The sequence below is a fragment of the Arachis ipaensis genome, chromosome B5 (assembly GCF_059453495.1).
Source record: "Arachis ipaensis isolate K30076 ecotype BB chromosome B5, ASM5945349v1, whole genome shotgun sequence".
In the NCBI taxonomy this organism is placed as follows: Eukaryota; Viridiplantae; Streptophyta; class Magnoliopsida; order Fabales; family Fabaceae; genus Arachis; species Arachis ipaensis.
This window is the reverse complement of record NC_142440.1, coordinates 37,303,522-37,316,988: the sequence shown is the minus strand read 5'-3', so window position 1 is coordinate 37,316,988 and position 13,467 is coordinate 37,303,522.

Below are 13,467 nucleotides of genomic sequence, written 5' to 3'. Positions count from 1 at the left end.
CTCAAATCTCACAGGTTGTGTGTTCTTAACTTAAAAATCATGTTCCAATTTACAGTCTTCAAACAAGTTTAACACAAATTTTTCAATTTAAATTAGTGAAATACTATAAAAAGGGTCTTGAAAAGAAACTCATTACTTTAACCAAGAAGTGGTAAAATATGCACAAAATCAAGAAAATATACAATCAAACATGTAAATACAAAAATGAACTAATAAAGAAAATAAGACATCGGTGTTGGGAAGAAAATAACTAACCCATGGAGATAGGTATCGACCTCCCCACACTTAAAGATTGCACCGTCCTCGATGCATGCTGAGATGTGCAAGTGGACGGGTTGTTCCAACTTATGCTTTTCTCTAGAGATTGTGCAGATGGACTTGTTTGTTACCCCATATAGAAGTTCTTCCTTTTCCTTCTTCGGTGGCCATCCTGAAAGAAGATAAAAAGGAAGAAAAGTAACCCAGAAATAAAGATAAGAAAATAAATAAAGTATGGGTGAGTTAATGCCAAATAATGAGGGTCTCAATTATATGGTACCTAAAACATGCAAGTGAGAAAATAATAGAAGCACATGGCATACCAGTGGTGCAAAATTTGCAACAATGGGGAAGAGAGTGGGTAAGGAAAGACAATATAAATTCATGTCAATGCAAAAGGAACATAGGTATCATAAAAGATTGGCATTTACAGATAAATAATGTCACCCAACAGTGTAAAACAAGTCACTGAGCACCAAAATAATACCAGAAAAGATACAACAGTTGAATAAGAACATTTGAACACCAATGGTAAAATAATAAATTTAGAAAAGAAAATAAAACATGCACAGGATAAAAATGCAATGAATGAAAGTATGCAAATGTAATAAAGAAAATAGAATGAAAGAGAATAAGGATGAGAAGTTAAATAAATGAAGAAAAAGAAAGTAAGAAATGAGGAAGAAAGAAAGAGAAAAGAGAGAAGAAAGGATAAGGGAATGAAAAACGGGATGCGACGCGTACGCGTGCATCACGCGTACGCGTGAAAACTGAGTTGGCCATGTGACGCGTAAGCGTCGCCCACGCGTACGCGTGGGTGGTCTGAAAGCGAAAGGACGCGCACGCGTCAAGGACGCGTATGCATGGGTCGTTTTGTGCCTCTAGCACAGTTCCAGCGTGAGGGCAGCACAACCCTCTGTTCAGCACGCTTTTACGCCGATTTTCATGTCCATGCGTACGCGTTGCTAACGCTTACGCGTGGGTTGAACTTTTTGCAGGGGACGCGTACGCGTGAGGTACGTGTACGCGTGGGGTGGCTTGTGCGCCACGCATCCCTCCCGCGCGTCTCTCGCGCAACTTTCTGTTTAGGGTGCACACACAAACGACGCGTGCGCATCGTGGACGCTTGCGCGTCAATTCCCCTTTTTTTGTGTATGCAGAATGCAAAATGCAGAATGCAGGTGAATATGCAGAAATTATGAATGAACACTGGTAAAAAAAATAAAATAAAGTAAGATTAAGAATAAAAAGGAACGATTATACCATGGTGGGTTGTCTCCCACCTAGCACTTTTAGTTATTGTCCTTAAATTGGACATTTGGTGAGCTCCGTGTCATGATGGCTTATGCTTGAACTCATCTTGAAACTTCCACCAATGCTTGTACTTCCAACATTCTCTATCAATTCCAGATACATTCCCCAAGCTTTGATGGAGTTCTTCACAAGCTTTGAGCTCCCAAAGTCGATCCTCATCTATGCCTGGATCCCAAATCTTGTTTCTGCACCTGTCTTCAAGTGGAACATGATGATTCCATCTGGGTGGTAAGCAATCTAAATTCTCTACGGAGTACCAAACTCTTCTTTTAGATCTAACCAAATTATCACCAGTTGAGCCCTTACATCTAGCTCTTGAAATATCAACCTTGATGAGTCTTGATTTGCAACTCCAACCACTAAACATTCTTCTCTTACGCTTAATGTCACAAATATTCCTAAGTTGACCATCCATTTCAAGAATACCATACTCAAGTGGGATAGTAAAGCGAACAAAGATAAGCTTTACCCACTCAAGTGAATGAGTAGATGGCATCCTAGGTAGAGAAGTCTCCGACATACTTGACAAAGCGTACTCAACTCCCGTCGACCCTTTTCGAAGGGCTTCTACTTCCACATCATTTGCAGACTCAATCAGAGAAGAGTCTTCATATTCAAGGAGCTCATTTACAGATGCAGATTCTTCATCAGAAGGGCTTGATTCATGATCCTCATCACCAAGGGAACTTGCTTCTTGATCTATCCCATCCAAGTCTTCATAGGAAATATGCCATGTTGGTTGTGCACTGGCCTTCTTGACTTGAATTTCAATCTTATTGGAGGAGTACTCTATAACTCTAGATTCCCATGGAGGTTCAGCATCTCCTAAATCTTCAACCACTTCTTCCTCTACAATTATTATGGCTTCCTCCACTTGTTCCAATACAAAGCCACGTTCCTCATTCTCCACCGAAATTTCTAGTGTCTCCTTCATGCTACGCTCTTCTTTAGATTCTCCACATGTAGCCATGGAGTTTGAGTGTTCAAATGTTGGGAAGCTAATTGGTTTACTACCTTGGTCAAGGCAGCCGCGAATTCTAGTATCTTCTTTTCCATCTCTTCTTGCCCTTGAAGAAGTACACCAATGGTTTCATTCATTGAAGATTGGGGTGGATATGAGGGTGCATTACTTGGGAGGAAGGGTTCATGATAAGAGGTTGGTTCATCATAATAAGGATGTGGTGGTTCATCACTCTCCATCTTTTCCACTTGTTGCACAACACACTTCAATTCCTTGTTCTCAAGTTGAGATTCTTTAGCCATGAAAATTTCGGGTGCTATTCGACTTACCGCTCGGTCCAATTGACGAAGGGTTGCTTGAAATTGATCCACTGTTTCCTTGAGACAATTACTTGACTCTTGTTCTGCTTGGATATCATAAGTAGGATCATAAGACTCTTGGATTGATGGATATGGACATGGTGTATATGGAGGTGGTGGTCCTTGGGAGTAATTGAGTTGGAATTGGGGTGGTCCCATATATGGTTCATATGACTCATAAGGTGCTTGATATGGTGGATAATAGTTATGATCATGCGAGGGTGTTTGGTAGTAGGAGGCTTATGAGTATGGTGGTTCAAAGGTATATTGTGGAGGTGGTTCATAAGCATAGGGTGGGGCTTGTTGGTAACTATAAGGGGGTCTACCATATCTATCATCTTGGTACGCACCTCAGAATGGCTCTTGACCATAGTAATTGGGTGGAGGTTGGTTGTCAGGAAAGGGTCCACCATAACTATTATCTTGGTAGGCATCATAGAATGGTTGTTGGTTATAGCGCATTGGAGGCGGTTGTTGCCAAGAGGGTTGATCAAATCCTTGTGGCTCCTCCCATCTTTGATTCTTCCAACCTTGATACCTGTTCTCATTATAGCTTCCATTTCTTACAACAACATTGGAACCAAACTTGAAACCAAAGGGGTGAGAATTCATAGTAGCTAAAGAAAATAAAAACTAATAAAAATTAATGAAAATAAACTCCTAAAAAGCAAATATTTACAATAACCAATAATAAGGCACACATTTGCAATTCCCCGGTAACGGCGCCATTTTGACGAATCGGATTTTCTGTTAGTAAAGAATTTCACAAATAAATTCTTGTTGCAAGTATAGTTTCTAAACCAGCAAAGAATCCTTTCGTACAAAGTTTGGTTGTCACAAGTAACAAAACCCCTATAAAGTAATAACCGAAGTATTTAAACCTCGGGTCGTCTCTCAAGGAATTGCAGGGAGGTGTATTTATTATTGGTTATGAGTTTTCTGAGAAATTTTGGAATGAGGAATGGGAAAATAAATAATTATAAATTAAAGCAATTAACAAGAGATTTATGTAATTAAAATAAAAAGCCTTGACTGGGAGGATGATTAATTGGAATTTCTATCCTTGTTGGATTTTCTCAAGTGTAGTGTCAAAAGGTTGTTATTTTCACTTAGTTAACCCTTACTAAATAAAGAAAAGTCAAGGGATTGAGCTAACTCTTATTCGTAAATCCTAATCCTCTCCATTGGGAAGGACTAGCATTAGTAAATAGAGAATTAGCCAACAACTTCCAATTTAACTAATCACTTAAGCATTCCAACTCAAGTGTCTCCTTTTAATCAACCCCCATGTCAAGTTGGGAGTCTACTACATCAACATGGATACCATCTTCGTTGTTGGGAGAATGGAGTAGAAAATAGACATGATAATCAAATTACTTGGAATGGAAGTGAGAATAATCAACGGATAAAAAAATTAAATAGAAAAGTATCTTTTGCATTAATAAATTCTAAAAACAATCCAATTATAACTCTGAATAAAGATTAAGGATATGAAAGAGTAAGGAAAAAAGAAAACAAACTAGAATGATAAAGACTTCACGGAGGCAGTAACTCTTTGTAATGTAATATCCAACTCAAAAGCATAAAACTAGGAAATCCTAGAGAGAGGAGAGAGCCTCTCTCTCTAAAAGCTATATCTAAAAACCTAAAACTATGTATATGAAAGTTGTGTTAATGAATGAATAGATTCTCCCACTTTATAGCCTCTAATCTGTATTTTCTGGACCGAAAACTGGGTAAAAAACAGTCCAGAAATTGCCCCCAGCGATTTTTGATACGTCCAGCACGCGGCAAAGTCACGCGTACGCGTCATCCACGCGTACGCGTGGATTGAATTTTCTCCAGGTCACGCGTGCGCGTGATCTACGCGTGCGCATCACCGATCTTCAGGGTAACTATGGCAAATTATATATCGTTGCAAAGTCCCGGATGTTAGCTTTCCAACACAACTAGAACTGCCTCATTTGGACCTCTGTAGCTCAAGTTATGATCGATTGAGTGCCAAGAGGTCAGGCCTGACAGCTTTTCAGTTCCTTCAGCTTCTTGTATTCCTTCCACTTTTGCATGCTTCCTTTCCATCCTCTAAGCCATTCCTACCCTATAAACCCTGAAATCACTTAACACACATATCACGACATCGAATGGTGATAAGAGAGGATTAAACATAGCAAATTTAAGGCCAAAGAAGCATGTTTTCAATCATAGTACAAAAGTAGGAAGGAAAATGTAAAACCATGCGAATTATATGAATAAGTGTGAGTTTAGTGGATAAAATTCACTCAATTAAGCACAAGATGTACCACGAAATAGTGGTGCATCAAGCACATGCTTTGAAAGCTCCCTTATGTAGTTCAAAACCTGTCTGTTTGTAATGCATCCTCTATTCCTCTTTCGGCCAAAACTTTATCTCGGGTTTTCTTCTCAACATGAAACTTAATTGCCTCCCAAAGTTTTTATGCATGTTTTTGTTTGGTTATGCACCTAAATACCTTTTAAGATATTCGAGAAAAATGTTTTTCTCTCAACCAAACTAGTTTCTATTTTCAAATGTTGCATACTCTATTTCGACTTGAATTTGTTCTAAAACAACATAACATTTATGTTTTTACTATTATTTTTGTAAAATGTTTGTTGCGTACTTTTCTTCTGGAATGTTAATGATTTCCTTAAAGTTTTCCTTCTTCATGAATAATGTATTCGAAGGCATTTATAATCATACATTTAAAACTTTGCAAGCATTATCATGGCTTTAGTTATTCTTCTCCTACGATCTCATACTTTTTTTACTCGACTTAATTTTATTTCAAACTATTGCATTGCTTTCTTCTTAATGTTCATGTTGAATTCCCTTGATTCGAAATCCTTTTCTAGACTTGTGATTTGATTTTCGTCCTAACATTCTTCATTGCTTGTATATCCTTGTTTACTTGTGATCTCAGCAGCTCTTCAAATCCTTAAGAGTGTTGTCCTTGTCACTTGTCCTTCTTTTCTGAGGTCTAGTATCCTTCTGAGTAAACTCGAGATTTGTTTTAATGTCAAGTGCGAACCTTAAGTATAGTAAGCGATGCGTTAGTTCTTTAAGACGTGGTTCATGAACGTGGAAAGGTGAAGTTTTTTCTAAGTGCGCAATATCACGGGAAGCTGTGGAGTTTTAGTTTTCGTGCGAAAGAGTTTTGCGCATGTTAGACTTGTGACTGGTAGCGGGAGTACGAAGGGAGTGAAGAGGTCGAGAACTCTCGGACGAGTTATTTGATATAGTGTGGTTGGTAATGGTGGAGATGCGTCTGGATGGAGTTGGAAGTTGAAGTTCTGAAGTGGATACGAGATCTGCGATAGAACGTTATATCCATCGTCTTAATACCAGCATGCTTTGTAGCCTTTTACCACATTAACTACCGCTTTTCTTTGTGAACACCTTTCTTGATTTACACTCTATTTTGTTCCTTCAAGTTTTTGCAAAGTCTCGAAACCATATAACCTTTTTACAATGAGCCTATCTTGTATCTCCTGCCTTGTACCTCACATTTTCTTCCTTATATGTATATATTCAAGTTATAGGGCATGTATTTGGAAGATTATATATATGCCAAGACCCCTGCTTTTCTAAAGTATACAAAAGTAAAGTATTCAAAACTATTTTAGTATTTTGCGTATTAAGTTAATTTTCGAGGACGAAAATTTTTATAAGTGGGGTAGGATGTAAGACCCCAAATTTTGAAAAGTTATTAATAAATTATTTATGATCTATTATATTTATTTAAAATGATATTTTTAGAGATTTTTAGATATAAGTTAAGTAAATCCTTATTTATTATTTACAATTCTTATAATTGAAAAATAGCGAATGCTTTATATGCTTTAATTTTAAATATTTAGATTTTTAACCTTATTTTGTAAATAAAGAAGAATTAATTTACTTATCTCCAATTTTTATTAAATTATTATTTAATTGAAAATAAATTACAAATTAGTAATTAAAAAGGTATTTTCAAAGATAAATATTTTATATTTAAATTGGTTTTCTTAATTATTATTCTATCTTTTCTTTATCTTATAAAATTACATTATTATCCATATTTTATTAAAATTTCCTAACCCAAACCCTCACCCTAACTAAACAACACTCAGCTCACCCTCTTCCTCACCAACACACATGCACGGTCCTGTGAAATGAAAGAAAGAAAAGAAGAAAGAAAGAGGAAAACGGGGAAGGGAGACCCGAGAGAGAGGGAAGGCACTGGGGAAGGAAAAGCTCGCTGCCGCCATGGCGTACTGCTGCTCGCGCCGCCGTTCGTCCTTGTCGCCGCCAACTGCGCTGTCGCGGAGGAGAGATGCGTGAGAGAGAGAGAGAGAGATCCGAGACTGGGTTGGTTCCCCTCACCACCGATCTGCCGAGTCACCGTCGTACGCTGCGTCGCCGTTGCGGGTAATGGATGGTCGAGCCTTCGCCGCCGAGATACGTCGCTTCCATTGTCGGAAATGCTGCCGGCATCCTTTTGATATTTCGGGAGCTTTATTGTCATTGCATGTTGTTACAGCCACCGTCACTGGAGTTTTGATCGCTGCTGGAGCTCTTCGGAGCCGCTGCAGTTTCGTTTCCCCACTTAGCCTCGATTTCAGTAAGTTTCTTTACTCCAAAAACTGGTTTAGTCGCTTTTTTGCTCTACGTTATTGAGGAATTTGTGGCGTTATTGCTTTAGGGTGAGTTTTGGTTATTTCGTATCGCATTTAAAGTTATGGCTGTTGTTGCTGAAGCAGTAAGGAACTGTGGTTAAGGCTGTGTTGTTGTGGACTGTGAGAAAAAGAGTTTCTGTCATGTGGATAAATCGCAATCGAGGTAGGGGCATTTTTCTTAAACTTATTTTTCTTTCAAGAGTTGTTATAAATTGATATTAAAACAAAAAATATATTTACTCTATGATTACGTAAATATTATGGATTGAATTGAATTATTTTGTATAACGAAATTGTTTGCTTGATTGAGGTGATTGAGGTGGCTGGAGATTGTGGATCTTAATTCACTACAACAAATAAGGGTTTTCGCAACGGTCAAAAACCGTTTCCATAGATCGGAAAACCGTTCCTAAAACTTTAGGCAACGCTTTGACAACAGTTTTTCACCTGTGGTATATGCGGCCGTTACCAATGCTCAAAGGTAATGGTTTTTTATCTAAGGCAACGGCAACTAAAAAACCGTTGCCATAGTTACAAGCATAGATAACGGTTTTGACAACAATTTTTAAAGAACGGTTTAGAACCATTACTGAATAGACAACGGTTTAAAACCATTGTCTTTTATGACGTAACGGTTTAAAACCATAACTGGATAGGCAACGGTTTTAAGTTGTTATAGTTTTGTTATTCACAAAGACAACGGTTTAAAAGCGTTGCCTTTGGTGTTTCTTTTTGCAACGGTTTTAATTCCATGCCATTTTGTAGTTGTCTTTGACAACGGTTTTAACACCATTGTCTTTTGTGACTTTTCACAACGGTTTTTTGTAATTATATAATTCTTTATTTACAATAGTTTTCTCATGTTGCATTGAAATTAGTTCCAACTATTTAAATTTAGTGTCGATAAATAAGTTTAACTATTTGAATCAAATCACTAAAAAAATTAATTGAACATTTACCATTAAATTTGATTTACAGACAAATTTTTGTGTCGCTGAAGTTTGATTAAAGAAAAATATACATAATAAAGAAAAGTAGTACTCATTGCTTTGCATCATTTTACAACTTAAAATGCACCAAACTAAATTCAAATCCAAATTAGAATTAATTAATTCATTGTTTGCACACCCAAAAAACTTAAAAGTTTAAAATCTATACACGTTGACACTAGCTAAGCCGTTACCGACGAAGAACCTACTGCAGCAAGTAGCATTCTCAATCAACATGTAACTGCGAAAGTAATTAAAAGAACATTGATTAGCATCAAACAAAATGCAAACTACAAGAAGCATAGAAGAGAAACATGCAACACAAAGCATATCACAACTTTGATCTTTAGCAACATTATTTGCTCTCTCTTTATCTGTTGAGGAACTCCTAAGGACTTGGCTCTTAGAAGAGTCGCAAAATTTGTTTCCAAGTCTGCTGCCACCGAGAATGTTCTCAGCCGAGTCATCAAACAAATTTTTTCCCTAAATATTTACCAAAATTTAAATACTCATTTAGTGAAACACTAATACATCCATTGAGAGAATCAACCAACTAGCAATTAAACCAACTAGCAATTAAGAAACAAAATAAACTAACTAGCAATTAAGAAACAACCATTAACATTAATATTATGCTCAATAAAACAACTTAGCTTAATTTCAAACTAAATTGAATTAAAACAAAACTTCTATGCTTAACTTTTTACATAGAGAGAACATGTTCAACTATATGACTCTTTTAATTTCAAACTAAATTGAATTATAACAAAAGTTCTATGCTTAACTTTTTACACAGAGAGAACATATTCAGCTAAATGACTCTTTGATTAATAATAGAAAATAAGCTTAATCCAAACACACACCGTAACCGAACCTCAGCAGACCAAGTGGGGGACATCGTAGCGGACGCAAGCAGAGAGGAGAGCACGGAACAGCAGCGGATTACAGAGCAGGAATCGATGATGATGCAGAACTATTTTCCCCTAACATTGCTTAGAACAAAATCTCATTAAAGAGAGAAAAATCAATCAACAAAGTAACTAATTGACAAAACAAGGTCTACCTATTTTGTTCTCAATTAAAAATGACAGGATTTAACATACCTAACCTAACCCAACCCTCTTTTCATGAATTGAAAGAGATGTTAGAGACTTGGGAGTACATAATGGTTTTAATATCACATCAAGATGATTAGGTACATAGGAATTCTGCAGCCACTGTAGTTCATACCAAAGACACAGGAAAACTAAAGCGAACCATCGCACAGACCAAGTTGCAAATCATAATGGTAGGAAAGGTATAAAATATCCAAAATAAAATAAAGTGAACCATCAATACTAACTGCATTTTATTTTTGGGGATAAAATAACTGAATTTTTTTTAACATGCTATATTCATGTATCTTATTTTCATGTAGCCATCAACATTTGACTAGAGCAGAGAAAGCATTACCTTAGCCACAAGAGTAACTTTTGTCATAGGTGAGCATAACTCCAAAGGGTCATCTTTTGATGCACAGGCCTTTACTTTTTGAACATCAATTAATCTCTGCAAGACCTATCAGTACGCGCAAATCCATATCGAAATTCCATATATCTACATGAAAGATTTAACATGATAGACTAATAAATTATCAAGTAAATGTTTCTAATTTATAACCTTTACTATGTACTTGGAAGTATCATACCAATACCTGCTCTAATTTGAAGTTTGAAACAATAGCACATTCATAAAATTCTCAAAATAATTCCTTTGTAATCAGTTAAGCTAAAATCAAATAACTAGAAAAGCAAAATGATATCCTTAAAAAGAATCGTGCATTTGGTTCCAAATAGCAGTGAAAAGCTTTTAAGAGTAAACTACAAACCAGCTTAACTTTATCAAGATGAAGCGCAACCCTTTCATACTCTTTCATCATATCTTTCTTTGACTCTTTAATCACTGTAAAATCATAGAAAATGAGACACTAGAGTTACCTAAACAGAGGTTGAGACGCAATGAGGACGTAGAGAACTAGTGACATGGCATGATTCAGAAGTTGCGACACATCCCTCTCCTCGACGGTGTTAGAACTAAGGGGATGGCACAGTGGCTTGTCTTCTCCGGTGACAAGCTTCAGCTATGACGATTCCAAAAATGCAATAGAGCCAGGAACATCAGAAACAAATACAAGAGTGTTACAAAGTAAATAGGGTTCAGAGATAGTGGTTCTGGTAACTAGGACACAACTAACTTACCATGAACGACGGCAATAACCAAGATTTCAGGCAACAGTAGCGGCAGAGGAACGACTCCTCCTCTGCTGCATCACTCTCTCATGCGCATCCATTTCTCCCTTTCTGCGACCACATCGACAGTGACCTGATCTCCGTATTCGGCTCCCCCCAGCGGCGGCTCTCTCAATGGCAGCATCAGCAAACCCTAATGGCAACGGGAATAAGGTGCAACAGTGATGAAGGCTCGACGAAGGCAGTGAGGCGTGATGGTGCAGGTCATCATCTTCTCTTCGCGTCTCACCCTCAGCAAACGACAACGGCGATGCACGAACAACGGCGACGGGGCATGGCTCGACGGCGGCTCCTCCCTCTTCTTCGTGGGTCACGTTCGCCTCTCCCTTTCTTCTCTGCGACGGCAGCTCACCAGTGGCACCAAGCTCCATGGCGTTGTTCCTTCCCCTCTCTTCTTCTCCCTCGTCCTGTCTCCCTTTCCTTCTTTCTTTTCTTCTGTCTCCCCCTCAAGCTTCCCGTTTCCTTTCTTTTCCTTTCTTCTGCTCTGTGTGTGTGTGTGTGTTTTTCATTAGATTAGGGTTAGGAATTTGTAAAATTAGGAATTTATTTGGGAATTTAGAGAAGGTAAAATTCATATGAGTAATATAACAATTTTATAAAATATTTGAGATAGAATAATAATTTAAGATTCAAATATAATACTATAAAAATTATTTTTAAAAGGTATAAAATTTTATCTATCAATTTATTAATGAGTTTAAATAATTATTTTTAATTTAAATTATAAAATAAATATACTAATCACACATTATAAAATACGGTTAGGGTATTGAAATTTGGGAAATAGGGTTTTTATTCAATTTAGGAATTTAGTTAGGGTATTGAAATTTGGGAAATAGGGTTTTTATTCAATTTAGGAATTTAGGGCTAAGAATAAGGAATTTTATAAAAGAATAAAGATAAATATAAATAGATATTTTGATAACATTGAAGGGTAGAATAATTTTAAAATTAAATGTGCTCTATTAAAAATATTTAAGAATATTATTTATCAATATATTATTAAGTTCAATTAATTATTTTTAATTTAAATTATAAAATAAATATATTAATCAAATTTCATATAGTATAGTTTAAATTTAAAATATTATTTATCTAATTAAATCAAATACCTTTTTATTATTTTTCCATCACCAGAATTTTAATTTCAATTTATATGAAATAACTAATTATAATAAAAATTATACATAAATATTTTAAATTATAAAATAAATATAATTATTTTATATGTATTTTTTAATTTGTATAATTATTTAAATAATATTAGAAAATTGTTGTTTGATAAGCAATTGTTGTAATGGTTATAAAATCGTTCTTTAAAATAGTCAAAGAGAACGGTTTTATTTTGTTGCTATAACGTAATGAAAAATTGAACTTCAACAGCAACATTGTAAAAATCGTTGTCTAAGACCATCTAATAGAACGGTTTTAAAGTGTAGCATTTTGACAACGGTTTTTATGCATTTTTTTTATATAATTATTTAAACAACAATAAAAAACCGTTGCTTAAAAATAAATCATGGTAATGGTTATAAAACCGTTCTTTAAAATAGTCAAAGAGAACGGTTTTAATTTGTTGCTATAAAATAATGAAAAATTGAATTCAACAGTAACACTACAAAAAACCGTCCTCTAAAACTATCTAAGAGAACATTTTTAAGGCGTTGCAAAATTTGGCATTGCTAAAGGCCATATTTGTTGTAGTGATTGAGTATATGGAAATTGGTTGAATTGTTGATTAGTGATATTGATTGATTATAGTGGATTGTTGTCGTTGAGCTGGTTATTGATGTATTGTGATGGCAATGAATTTTGGTTGGTAGTTGATTTGGAATTGATTTTGAGAAGTATAAAAGGGGTTGAATTTTGAAATATTAAACTACTTGTTGAAAATCTGAAGTTTTGAAATAAAACGGCAACTTTGAAAGTGAACCGGCATCTTAATAGTGATTGAAATTATATGAGAGTAAAAGCGAAGCAAACTACAACAAGTATAGTTATCAATATTCAATTTTAAAGGTTTCGTATTAACTAGAGAATTAGTTATGATTTTTCAAAGTTGAATTATGAAATTTGATTTTCTGTATTACTTTTAAACGAAGTCAGAAACTTTAAAAAGCTATAATTAATTCTGTGATGATCGGAATTGCATGGGACTAAGTCTGGATTAAACTTGGGAATATAGGAAATTGGACTGAAAAATTTGAGGCATTTTTTGTTAAATATACAATTTATGGCGAATTTTTAAGTTAAGTTGATAATCTGTCCTGCAGCAGAGAAGTTCAAACAAGGCAGCAACTTGTTTGTTTTGCTGCGACTCCTACGAGCTGAGTTTTGGAGTGAGATTAATTTTGTTTTAAAATTTGATTAACTTGATTTATTTCTTTAAAATTTCATAATTTTAGGAGTTAAGGATTGGGAGTTGTGAATTTTTGAAAACTAGTGATCAAAGCTTGAAAGAATAAGTTTTCAACAAGTTATGCATCAACTTCCAATGCTTGTAACTCTTAGAATTGAATAGAAATTGGGTTGTAACTAAGACACACTTATTTCTAGATAAGTTAGGAGTTTTCGAACCAAACTTTAGCCTAATTGAAATTTTGTAGTAAAAGTTATACAAGTTG